The sequence below is a fragment of the Rhinoderma darwinii genome, chromosome 5, assembly GCF_050947455.1.
Source record: "Rhinoderma darwinii isolate aRhiDar2 chromosome 5, aRhiDar2.hap1, whole genome shotgun sequence".
NCBI lineage: Eukaryota > Metazoa > Chordata > Amphibia > Anura > Rhinodermatidae > Rhinoderma > Rhinoderma darwinii.
In genome coordinates, this window is record NC_134691.1 from 198,016,325 (window position 1) to 198,029,519 (window position 13,195).

The window sequence follows — 13,195 nt, forward strand, 5'->3', positions numbered from 1 at the left end:
AACAGAAAATACTAAATTCTTAGTGCAGATGTGAACCTAGCCTTACTTACTTACCAGATACGTATATATAATGAAGTGCTCAACATAAATACTAAATTAATTGTAAACAATTGAGGCCACTGTTACTTTGCGCTGTTCTATAGATGTTTTATATCCCGCATCATATGTACATGAATTTAATTATTGCTTAGTTGCAATCTATATACATACTCTTGATGTAATAAATGTCCGATAGAAAACAAATTATGACATCCTCCTTTCGACTCCATATGATTGGAGGAGGCAACAGAGGCCTTAAAGAGGCTCTGTCACCAGATTTTGCAACCCCTATCTGCTATTGCAGCAGATCGGCGCTGCAATGTAGATTACAGTAACGTTTTTATTTTAAAAAAACGAGCATTTTTGGCCAAGTTATGACCATTTTTGTATTTATGCAAATGAGGCTTTCAAAAGTCCAAGTGGGCGTGTTTACAGTAAAAGTCCAAGTGGGCGTGTATTATGTGCGTACATCGGGGCGTTTTTACTACTTTTACTAGCTGGGCGTTCTGACGAGAAGTATCATCCACTTCTCTTCAGAACGCCCAGCTTCTGGCAGTGCAGACACAGCCGTGTTCTCGAGAGATCACGCTGTGTCGTCACTCACAGGTCCTGCATCGTGTCGGACGAGCGAGGACACATCGGCACCAGAGGCTACAGTTGATTCTGCAGCAGCATCGGCGTTTGCAGGTAAGTCGATGTAGCTACTTACCTGCAAACGCTGATGCTGCTGCAGAATCAACTGTAGCCTCTGGTGCCGATGTGGCCGACACGATGCAGGACCTGGGGCAGGAAGTGAGTGACGTCACAGCGTGATCTCTCGAGAACACGGCTGTGCCTGCACTGCCAGAAGCTGGGCGTTCTGAAGAGAAGTGGATGATACTTCTCGTCAGAACGCCCAGCTAGTAAAAGTAGGAAAAATGCCCCGATGTACGCACATAATACACGCCGACTTGGACTTTTACTTTAAACACGCCCACTTGGACTTTTGCAAGCCTCATTTGCATAAATACAAAAATGGTCATAACTTGGCCAAAAATGCTCGTTTTTTAAAAATAAAAACGTTACTGTAATCTACATTGCAGCGCCTATCTGCTGCAATAGCAGATAGGAGTTGCAAAATCTGGTGACAGAGCCTCTTTAAGCACATTTCTTCACACTTACATACATACATACAGTGAAGTGATCCCTTGCTGATTTTGTACGTTTGCCCACTGTCAAAGACATGAACAGTCTAGAATTTTTAGGCTAGGTTAATTTTACCAGTGAGAGATAGATTATGTAAAAAAAAAAAAAGAAAATCACAATGTCAAAATTATATATATTTATTTGCATTGTGCACAGAGAAATAAGTATTTGATCCCTTTGGCAAACAAAACTTAATACTTGATGGCAAAACCCTTGTTGGCAAGCACAGCAGTCAGACGTTTTTTGTAGTTTATGATGAGGTTTGCACACATGTTAGATGGAATTTTGACCCACTCCTCTTTGCAGATCATCTGTAAATCATTAAGATATCGAGGCTGTCGCTTGGCAACTCGGAGCTTCAGCTCCCTCCATAAGTTTTCGATGAGATTAAGGTCTGGAGACTGGCTAGGCCACTCCATGACCTTAATGTGCTTCTTTTTGAGCCACTCCTTTGTTGCCTTGGCTGTATGTTTCAGGTCATTGTCGTGCTGGAAGACCCAGCCACGAGCCATTTTGAATGTCCTGGTGGAGGGAAGGAGGTTGTCACTCAGGATTTGACGGTACATGGCTCCATCCATTCTCCCATTGATGCGGTGAAGTAGTCCTGTGCCCTTAGCAGAGAAACACCCCCAAAACATAATGTTTCCACCTCCATGCTTGACAGTGGGGACGGTGTTCTTTGGGTCATAGGCAGCATTTCTCTTCCTCCAAACACGGCGAGTAGAATTAATGCCAAAGAGCTCAATTTTAGTCTCATCTGACCACAGCACCTTCTCCCAATCACTCTCAGAATCATCCAGATGTTAATTTGCAGACTTCAGACGGGCCTGTACATGTGCCTTCTTGAGCAGGGGGACCTTGTGGGCACTGCAGGATTTTAATCCATTATGGCGTAATGTGTTACCAATGGTTTTCTTGGTGACTGTGGTCCCAGCTGCCTTGAGATCATTAACAAGTTCCCCCCGTGTAGTTTTCGGCTGAGCTCTCACCTTCCTCAGGATCAAGGATACCCCACGAGGTGAGATTTTGCATGGAGCCCCAGATCGATGTCGATTGACAGTCATTTTGTATGTCTTCCATTTTCTTACTATTGCACCAACAGTTGTCTCCTTCTCACCCAGCTTCTTACTTATGGTTTTGTAGCCCATTCCAGCCTTGTGCAGGACTATGATCTTGTCCCTGACATCCTTAGAAAGCTCTTTGGTCTTGCCCATGTTGTAGAGGTTAGAGTCAGACTGATTAATTGAGTCTGTGGACAGGAGTCTTTTATACAGGTGACCATGTAAGACAGCTGACTTTAATGCAGGCACCAAGTTGATTTGGAGCGTGTAACTGGTCTGGAGGAGGCTGAACTCTTAATGGTTGGTAGGGGATCAAATACTTATTTCTCTGTGCACAATGCAAATAAATATATATAATTTTGACAAAGTGTTTTTTTTTTTTTTTTTTTATATAATCTATCTCTCACTGGTAAAATTAACCTAGCCTAAAAATTCTAGACTGTTCATGTCTCTGACAGTGGGCAAACTTACAAAATCAGCAAGGGATCAAATACTTATTTCCTTCACTGTACATACATACACACACATACATGTTGGAGCAGTGGGAGAGAAGGTCACTGTAGCTGCTGCCATAGACATACAGGCTCCATCGAGGGGCCTTTTGTACGAAGAAATGCCTCTAAGGGAAAATACGTGGCAGTTCGCCACATTTTTTTTTCTGTTGAATTTGTATGGAATCTGTCAACATTTTTTACCATGCACAATGGAAGCCCTAATACAGCTCCTTACAAAATGTGCACATTAGGCCTAACTGTACAGGTGTTGATATAACATTTAGTAATCAAATATTAAAAGAATATTTTTTCAGTCTTGTCCCCATTAGAAATGCTGAGCATGTTTCTCAGATGATGTTCTGTACATAGACATCAATGAGTTACATTTCTGATAGCAGTCGAAAAACTGGGTTTCTTCAAAAGAGAACAGAAGAATGTGCAGGATTCAACAGGCCATGAGGAATTACCTAGACATCTGTTTTATTTTGCTTCCTGAATCAAAGAAATATGTTCTTCAGAGATATAACATGGTAAGATAAAACACTGCAGTTCAATATTGATAAAAGCAATGAAAAATACTGTAGTAAAATAGTGTTTGCTCGTATAGTTTTATCTCATTACGTTCACACTGATTTTAACATTAAAAGTCTACATGAAAACCAATACTCTCATCTGACAAAACACAGTAATGAGATTATTCTTGAAATAATTAGTAATGGTTAGAGTATGTTCACATGGCCGTTTTTCAAGCCGTAAACGCCTGAAAAATGGCAAAAAATCGGAAGCAGAACGCCTCCAAACATCTGCCCATTGATTTCAATGGGAAAAACAGCGTTCTGTTTCGACGGGCCATTTTTTTACGCGGCCGTTTTAAAAAACGGGCGCAAAAAAAAGTACAGGTCACTTCTTGGGATGTTTTTAGAGCTGTTTTTCATTGACTCTATAGAAAACAGCTCCATAAACGGTCGTAAAAAACGAGTGGCTTAAAAAACGTCTGAAAATCAGGAGCTGTTTTCCCTTGAAAACAGCTCTGTATTGTCAGACGTTTATTGCTAAGCATGTGAACATACCCTTACACTACCTAGGACCATATTCAGTGTAAATGCGCCAGGATCAATTCTAGGTTTGGATTAAGATTATTCCGTTTGCACGGGTCCTTTTAATTCATTAGTGACCAGCCTATTTTAGGCCTTAAAGAGGCCCTGTCACCACATTATAAGTGTCATATCTTGTACATGATATGATCGGCGCTGTAATGTAGATTACAGCAGTGTTTTTTATTCAGAAAAACGATAATTTTTTACGGAGTTATGACCTATATTAGCTTTATGCTAATGAGTTTCTTAATAGACAACTTGGCGTGTTTTACTTTTAGACCAAGTGGGCGTTGTGGAGAGAAGTGTATGGCGCTGACCAATCAGCATCATACACTTCTCTCCATTCATTTACACTGCACATAGCGATATAGCTATATCGCTATGTGCAGCCACATAAACACACTATAATGTTACTGCAGTGTCCTGACAGTGAATATACATTACCTCCAGCCAGGACGTGATATCTATTCAGAATCCTGACACTTCGCTAACACAATCCTGACACTACAGCACAGCAAGCGTAATCTCGTTTGAAATGACAGTTTACAGCGTAATCTCGCGAGATTACGCTTGCTGTGCTGTAGTGTCGAGATTGTGTTAGCGAAGTATCAGGATTCTGGCATCGTATCGACACCGGCATCGTATGAAGCGGGTTCACTCCGTGAGCCCGCTCCATACTTCCCCTATCCGACTTTGGCGTATGGATACGTCAAATGTTGGGAAGGGTTTAAAGAGCTCTAACTTTTTTATTTCTCTGTCGACATATCTGTACGAGGACTTTTCTTTTGCAGGATTAGTTGTATTTTCTAATGGCACCATTTTGGGGTACATAATTTTTGTGATTAACTTTTATTGTGGGGGAATTGAAAATAAACAGCAATACGGCCGTTGTTCTATGCGTTTTTAAATTTACGCCGTTCACCGTGCGGTGTAAATAACTGTTACCTTTATTCTATGGGTCAGTACGATTACGGTGATACCACATATGTATAGGTTTTTGATTTTTTACTACTTTTGCGCAATAAAAACCCTTTAGAACTAAAATTATTTCTGCCATAGTTTTTTGTGTTTTTTTTTACGGTGTTTACCTTACGGTTTAAATTACATGTTAACTTTATTTTTTTGGTCATTACGGTCTCAGCGATACCATAAATATGTACTGTTATTTCTTTTTTACACTTTTACTAAATAAAACAACTTTTTTATGGAAAAAATTTTTTTTTTTTTAACTGTAATCTTTATTAATAATTTTTATTTAACATGAATTACTTATTACTTATCCCACTAGGGGACTTCACTATGTGACTTTTGATCGCAGATACAATGCTTTGGTATACTTAGTATACCAAAGCATTATTGCCTCTCCGTGTAAAACTGACAGGCAATCTATTAGGCCATGCCTCTGGCACGGCCTAATAGGCATTAAGCCAGGGCAGGCCTGGGGGCCTTTGTTAAGCCCTCGGCAGCCATGGAAACCCATCGGAGGCCTGCGATTGCATTTGCGGGCTGCCGATGTGTGACAGAGGGAGCTCCTTCCCTCTGTAAACTACTTACATGCTGCGGTTGCTATTGACCGTAGCATTTAAGGGGTTAAACGGCCGCGATCTAAGTAAATTTCGATCGCTGCTATTGGAGCAGGAGCCCGGCTGTCATCAGACAGCTGAGCCCCGGCTCCAACCTGCACGGGACACCCATTCAGGACTTAGACTAAGCTGCCGTGAAAAGGCGACGGCCTATCCTAAGGCCCGTTAGTGACCGCCGTGAAAAGGCGTATTGTTGGTCACCAAGGGGTTGAAAGTCATGTAAACATTCTAGTTTCCATCTATGATGCAGAGTTCTATGACTTGCAGAACAACTTTTTTCATTATCAAGTTAGATAAATACACAGACAGAATTTTTTTTGTGAACAAATTGAAAAAACAAAATTATAGACATCATAAGTAAGACATGTTTATAGCTCAAACACTAATATGAACATGTTAGCAACATTTAGTATAAACTGTGAAATTATAAGTATAATCACAGTAACCTGCACAAGCTCCTCAGTCTTTAAAAAAAAAAAAAACAAAACACGAATGCATTTATTTTTTATTCAAATGTCTTCAGGTCTTCAGTCCCTTTCACTTTTTTTCATATTTTCTTGAGGCCTTGTGCTAAAGTGAAAAATAAATAAATCTAGTTTTTCCCCCTCATTCTGCATTCAATACCCCATAATTACAGAGTGAAAACAGAATTTTAGAAATGTTTGCAAATGTATTAAAATTGAAAAACTCAAATTTCACAAGGGCATAAGTATTCAAAACCTTTGCTTTGACGCTTGAAATGTTGCTCTGTGGCCTCCCATTTCTCTAGATCATCTTTGAAATGTTTTTACACCTTGATTGGAGTCCACCTAGGGTAAATTCATTTGATTGGACATGACAGCAAAAACTAAGCCATGAGGAGGAAAGAACTGCCTGTAGAGCTCAGAGACAGGATTGTGTGGAGGCACATATCTGGAGAAGGGTACAAAAAAAGTTCTGCTTATCTGATGGAACCAAGATTGAACTTATTGGCCCCAATTCTAAGGGTATGTTCACTCGCCTTAACAAAGTACGGCTGAAAATACGGAGCTGTTTTCAAGAGAAAACAGCTCCTGATTTTCAAACGTTTTTTTGCAGCTTTTTTTCGGCCGTTTTTGGAGCTGTTTTTCTATTAAGTCAATGAAAAACAGCTCCAAAAATGGCTCAAGAAGTGACATGCACTTTTTTTACGGGGTGTCTTTTTACAAGCCGTTATTTGAAAATGAGGCGTAAGCATCATGTCAGGAGGAAACCAGGCACTGCTCATCACCTGCCCAATACCATCCATACAGTAAAGCATGCTGTGACAAATGCCTAACAGTGGCTTCCATCACCATAGGTTATAATAGTTTCTGTTAAACAGATTTGTTATGAACTCTCATGACCCTGTTCATGACGTATGCATTAAAAAGATGTTATTATAGTCTATGGTCGACGGGAGCCACTATTAGGAATCCTACTAATATTTCCATTACCCTTACACTATAATAGTATCCATTTAACTTATAAGTCATGAAAAGCTATAGAAAAGCTCATGACGTATACGTTAGACATATTCCTGTGACATATGCTATGCAGTGGCATACTAGACAAGATTAAAGAAAAACGACAAAGCGCACATAGTGCATGAAACAGTAAAAAACTTGATATAAAGGATTCAAGTTTATGCTAACCTTGAGGAGATATGCTGGGAGCATAACATCCAAAATCGTATAGTTCAGTAGTCCTCTGAAGCTTCAGTATTTGGGTCTGGGTGCAGCCGGAGATCCGATTCGAGGACTGGAGCAGTCTCGATATTTCAGTGGAAAGAAAACAGGAAAATGCGGATATTTTCTCTGGCTCAGCCGGTATTCGTTTAGTTGTTCTACCCAGTCAAAAGACGAGGTGAGCAAGACAAATTTTTATTTCGTACAAGGTCTCTTCCTCAGGTTGTGTACAAATGGTTAAAATTGACAAGATCCCTGTTATATAACCGGGAGAGGAGTCGGCTAAAATAACGACTACCGGGTCATGGTTACGGGTCATATTATCGGATAAAAAAATATATATGTATACAGATAAAAAGACATTTAGAAAAAGATATGCAGTGTTACATCATATATTATAGTAAATCTTATGTCAAGATATTCTTTTTTAAAAAGTTAAAGGGGTTAAAAATGCAGTGGCATACATCACCCATAGGCTCCCATGCTAAAAAAAATGCCCGGTATACCTTTTTTTTGTGGGATCCCACGAGACGGAATAGCGTAGTCTACTACGCATTTCCATCCATTTAAAAAAAAAGTAAACCGATGTGAACCAGCACGACAGACTAATGAAGTCCTATGTGATGATTTAGTGTGTGGGCCGGGAGCTTTCCCGATGTACACTCCAAACATAGGGCAGAAAGATGGGGTGAAGGAGGTCAAGGAATCTCCTTCCAGTTATTCCTATTATGGAAAATGTGTTACACTGTCTGGACCTGAACAAATGTCATTATTAAAGAAATCATACATTTTTCGCTGTAAGGGTCAGTTCATACGTTGCGTAAATAATGCAGACATTCAGCAACAGAATTCGTTTCGGGAAATCTGCAGCAAATACAGTAGCAGCAAAGTGGATAAGAAAAACAAATCTCATCCACACGTGTAAATACTGAGCGGAAAATAAGCTAAGAAATTGACTTGCGGTGTGCAATTTTATTCCCCAGAACGTCAATTGTATTTGCGTAAACGCTGTTTATTTGTTTCATGTTTTCCCCATTGAATACAATGGGGAGGTAAAACCTGCAACAAATAGCAGTTGTTGCGTTTTTTTGCAGCGGGTTCAAAGTGATTCTGCCACAAAAAACGCAACTGTTGTGGCGGTCACATGGGATAAAACATCATCCCAGTAGGCCGGCCCTCTGACATCATCCAGGCCGGCCTCCTGGGATGACGCTTCATCCCTTGTAACTACCCTTGTGAAACGTCATCCCAGAAGGCTGGCTTGCTAGCAGGCCGGCTAAGTTTTTTGCAGGGGACATTCCAGGCGAAAAAAACTGCACCCCAGTTTGGTGCGGTTTTTCGGCCGGAATTCCCTGCGGCCCACAGGTCCGCCCCATGTGAACTCAGCCTAACAGAATTTTTCAGGACAGTTTCCAGACAATAATGATCTCAAGCTAACATATTTACAATAGCTATTATAATATAGGTTCACAAAACAAGTATGCCAAAGCACACTGGCACTGCTGTGTCAGACTTTCGAACCACAGTTAACAGCAGACCCATACAAGATCTCAATTAAGTCAAGTCACACTGGTGCTTTAGTAATATGAAATTAAAGTTCTTATATATAAATATACTGTAAGCCTACAAGGAATAATTATGGCGGCACTCACCAGTTAGCAAATTTCTTCTTTATTAGAACCACAGTTACAGAATGTGGAAAAACAAGGCTCCGATGCTTTGTCTAGGCCTCAGCGTTTCAATACACTCCACCCCTTTATATACAAACAATACAGCTTTAATTAAGTTAACCATTTTAAAAGAGATACCAACATATCTCATGAGGGAATAGAATTGTCACACTAAAATGAAGGACATTCGCAATATTTGATTATATTATACTTCATATTAAGAATGCACTAAGACGTTTCGATCATTGAGACCGAGGTTCCTAGTTCTTTCATTTTTAGAATCAATTCATTTTGTCTTTTTAATTTTTGCTTAACAGATTTAACTGATTAAGGGTAGCTGCCTTATTCCTTGTTTGTTTATTACCATTGCTGGGGTATCCCATCTTTTTAAATCTCAAGCTCAGGGTTTAATCAAATCTTAGGTTGTCCGTAGGGGAGTCATCTCTCTTCACTTGATGTGGGTGATAACTGTCATATCTAAGTAATGCATATGTTGCTGTAAGTTTTTTTTGTTTTTTTTTCATAATCTAAATTTTTATTAAGAATTTTAGCAAATACAAAAGCAAACAAGCCAAAGAAAACATCTCAATATACATACATGTTATTATTTGCATTGCCTATAGTTCTCTTAGGTAAGACATTAGCATGTTTCAACATATTACACACACACACCTTATCTGCGAAATTCACATCTCAGGCTATTGGCATTGTCTCTCCTTGATAAGGTCTCATCATAAAAGTATATCCAAGGCTTCGTGTAAAGTGTGTGATATCATTCTAAGTCCCACGAAAGGAGGGAGGAAGAAGAAGAAGAGGGAAAGAGAGAGATAGGGAAAGATCAAGGAAAGAGATAGACTCCCAATGCTAAACGTCCTGGGCCACCCATAAACTCCCCGTGTCCCACCTGCCCAGTGGGAGCAATGAGAGGATTGACTGGGAAGGAAAGAAGGGGTTCCCTTCTCCCAGACGGAAGCCCCTGAATTAGCAGACTGCTCCTGACCGACCCCTCTATGGGGGGGGGGTTCCGCCTAGCCATTTAGCAAAGTGTGGACCAGATTTGAAGGATGACCATGCACTCCACAGAGAAAGAACCGCACCAAAGCGATCACTGTCCTCTGCAGAGATTCCATTCGACATAAAGAATCCATCTCCGCTACCCATTCGACAACTGAAGACGGCACAGTGGACTTCCAATGTCTAGGAATAACTGTTCGTGCCACAGTCAGGAAATGCCGTAGTAGCCCCTTCCTAATACTCGGCAAAGGGCCCGGAATTAGGGATAGCAAAGCCATCTGAGGAGTGGGCACCATCTGTGTACCTTCCACTTCTGTATAGATTTCAAAAATCGCTTTCCAGAAGGTCTGCAATACTTGACATGACCACCAGATGTGCAACATTGTTCCGGTCGCAGTCCCGCACCGCCAACACAAATCTGATACCTCAGGGTACATTCTGCTCAGAATCTGTGGGCAACGGTACCATCTAGTCAGTGTTTTAAAAAAATGTTCCTGTGCATGACATGCCACCGGCATTTTGTGAGACAGAAAAAATATTCGATCCCAATCAGCCAGTGACAGGGTTACTCCCAGTTCTCGCTCCCATGCGCTGACGTATGCAGGAGGCTGATCATCACAGGCCTCTAGAAGTAAGGTATACAGGTTAGATATCACCCGGGCCGGAGGCTCGGTTTGAAGCAACAACGACTCAAATGCAGTGCTAGTGACGATATGCATCCCGCCCGGTAGGGCCGAACGTAAGAGGGTGGACAATTGGGCATGTTCCATCCAAGAAAGCGTCCTCCCCGGGCAAGTCCCGCGCAACTCGGACAAAGGAGGGAGCCTCCCCCCATCCGACATTACCTGACATAATCTCGTGTTTTCAGAAGAGGACCAAATCATAAACTGTTTCGTATTGACAGCTGGTAAGAATTCTGGGTTATCAAACAGCGGGCTAAGGAGCCCGGGTCTATGTGAAAGGCCCTTTCTAACCATCAGTCTGTCCCATAAAGTGAGGCAGTGCTGGGTTAGCAATGGCAGGGTCGCAAGCGCCGGCCTATAATCAGGAAGAATCCATGGCAACGATCTAAGTGAGAGCGCGACTATGGACTGCTCAATCTCTACCCACTGTTTCTTGGATCCATTATGAAACCAGTCCACCACCCTTGCGAGTACTGCGGCCTGATGATAAGTGATCAAGTCCGGGAGTCCAGCTCCCCCCTTCAGTTTTGGACGGGACAATGACTTCAGATTAAGGCGTGGCCTCAAAGTGCCCCACACAAAGTTCAGAAAGGCTTTCTCCAATGCCTTAAAAAATGTTCCGGGGATTAATACTGGGAGAGCCTGAAATAGATATAAAAACCGAGGGAGGATGTCCATTTTGATAGCGTTTATGCGGCCAAACCATGAGAGCTGCGCTCGATCATATGAATGTAGATTTTTAAGAGTGGTTTGCAGTAATGGCTGATAATTGAGAGTGTAAAGATCTACTAGGTCCCTAGGAATCTGGACTCCCAAATATTTGATTGACCTCACCTGCCATTTAAAATTAAAGGATGACTTTAAGAGCTCCAGTGTCTCAGAAGATAAGGAAATGTTGAGTGCTTCAGTTTTCGTATAGTTTACTTTAAAGTTGCTGACCTGGCCAAATACTTCGAATTCTCTAATGAGTACTGGTAAGGAGATCACAGGGTTTGTCACGAAGAGCAGGAGATCATCGGCATATAGAGCCAATTTATGACAATCTCCACCTATTCCTATCCCTGTTATATCTGGGGAATTACGGATAGCCACAGCTAAGTGCTCCATCGTGATGACATAAAGTAATGGTGACAGGGGGCATCCCTGTCTAGTGCCGTTGGCAATTGAGAATGTTGTGGAAAGTACCCCATTTGCCCTAACTCGTGCAGTAGGTGTCTGGTATAGGGACAGTATCTTATTTAGCATAATGGGGCCAAGTCCAACCTGGGTTAATGCCGATTTCAGGAACCCCCAATGTACCCGATCGAAGGCTTTTTCCGCGTCAACCGATATTAAACATGTGGGTAGAGACTTTTTCAGGACATAGGATATTAAGAGAGTGGTTTTATTGGTATTATCCCTCGCCTCTCTATGTCGAACAAATCCCGCCTGATCTCCGTGGATACAACGTGGTAGGAGTGGGGCTAGTCTATTTGCAATGGCCTTAGAGTAATGTTTTACATCCACATTTATCAGGGAGATTGGACGGTAATTAGAACAAGCCGAGGGATCTTTCCCTGGTTTGGGGATCACAGTAATGGTGGCCGCTAACGTTTGCGGAGTGAATGGCATGGAGGTTGTAACTGCATTATATACCTTAGTCATATAGGGAAGAAGTTTAGTAACAAAGGTCTTGTAAAAGGACGCCGGGAATCCATCCGGACCCGGACTTTTACCCGACGGAGCTGACTTTATGATTGCCTGAATTTCCAATTCCGAGAAGGCCTCCCCTAGTGAGGCCGTCTCGGTCTCCTCTAAAGTCGGCAACGCCGTCTGTGCAACATAGGAATCAATCCTCCGTTGGAGGGCACTTGGAGACATGTCTGCCAAAGGCCCCTTGAGGTTGTATAGGGCCTGATAGTAGTCCTTAAATGTATTAACAATGTCTTCTGGCTTATGTTTGACCTCACCCTGTGTCGTTTTTATCGCCGGTATAAAGGATTGAGGAGCCCGTGGGTGTAATGATCTAGCTAATGCCCTCCCGCATTTATTAGAATGTTCATAAGCGAAACGCCTCATCCGGTCTCGAAACGACGCATGCGCCTGGTCTAATAAATTTCTCAGCGAATTTCGAGCTTCTAGTAGCTCTGCTAAAGTCTGGGGGTGTTGGGACTGTTTGTGAGTGGTCTCTAGAGTCCGTATCTGGGACAAGAGCTTTTCAATTTTGAAAGCCCGTTCCCTTTTTAGTCTCAAGCCTTGCTGTATAAATATACCTCTTAATACACTTTTCAACGCCTCCCACTGAACCGGCAGAGGAGTGGAGTCCACCTCATGATGATCCAGAAACTCTGAGATGGATCTGTTAATCGCCGTTTGGCATACCGCGTCCCTTAAAAGATGGGGGTTCAACCGCCAATGCCATTCCCGCTGTTTAGTGTCTGGGAGGGTAAGAGACAAGTAAACCGGTGCATGATCCGCCCAAATCATAGTTCCAATCTGAGACTTCGGGGACCAGGAAAGTAGATGATGACTAATAAGAAACAAATCTATTCTGCTGTACATGTCATGTACCGGAGAATAAAAGGTGTAGTCCCGTGTTTGGGGGTTGAGAATCCGCCAAATGTCTACCATTTGCATGGCGAACAGCTTAGACTTAAGGGAAGCCAATTGAGAAGCGGAAACTGAGGATCTGCCCGAGGAGGAGT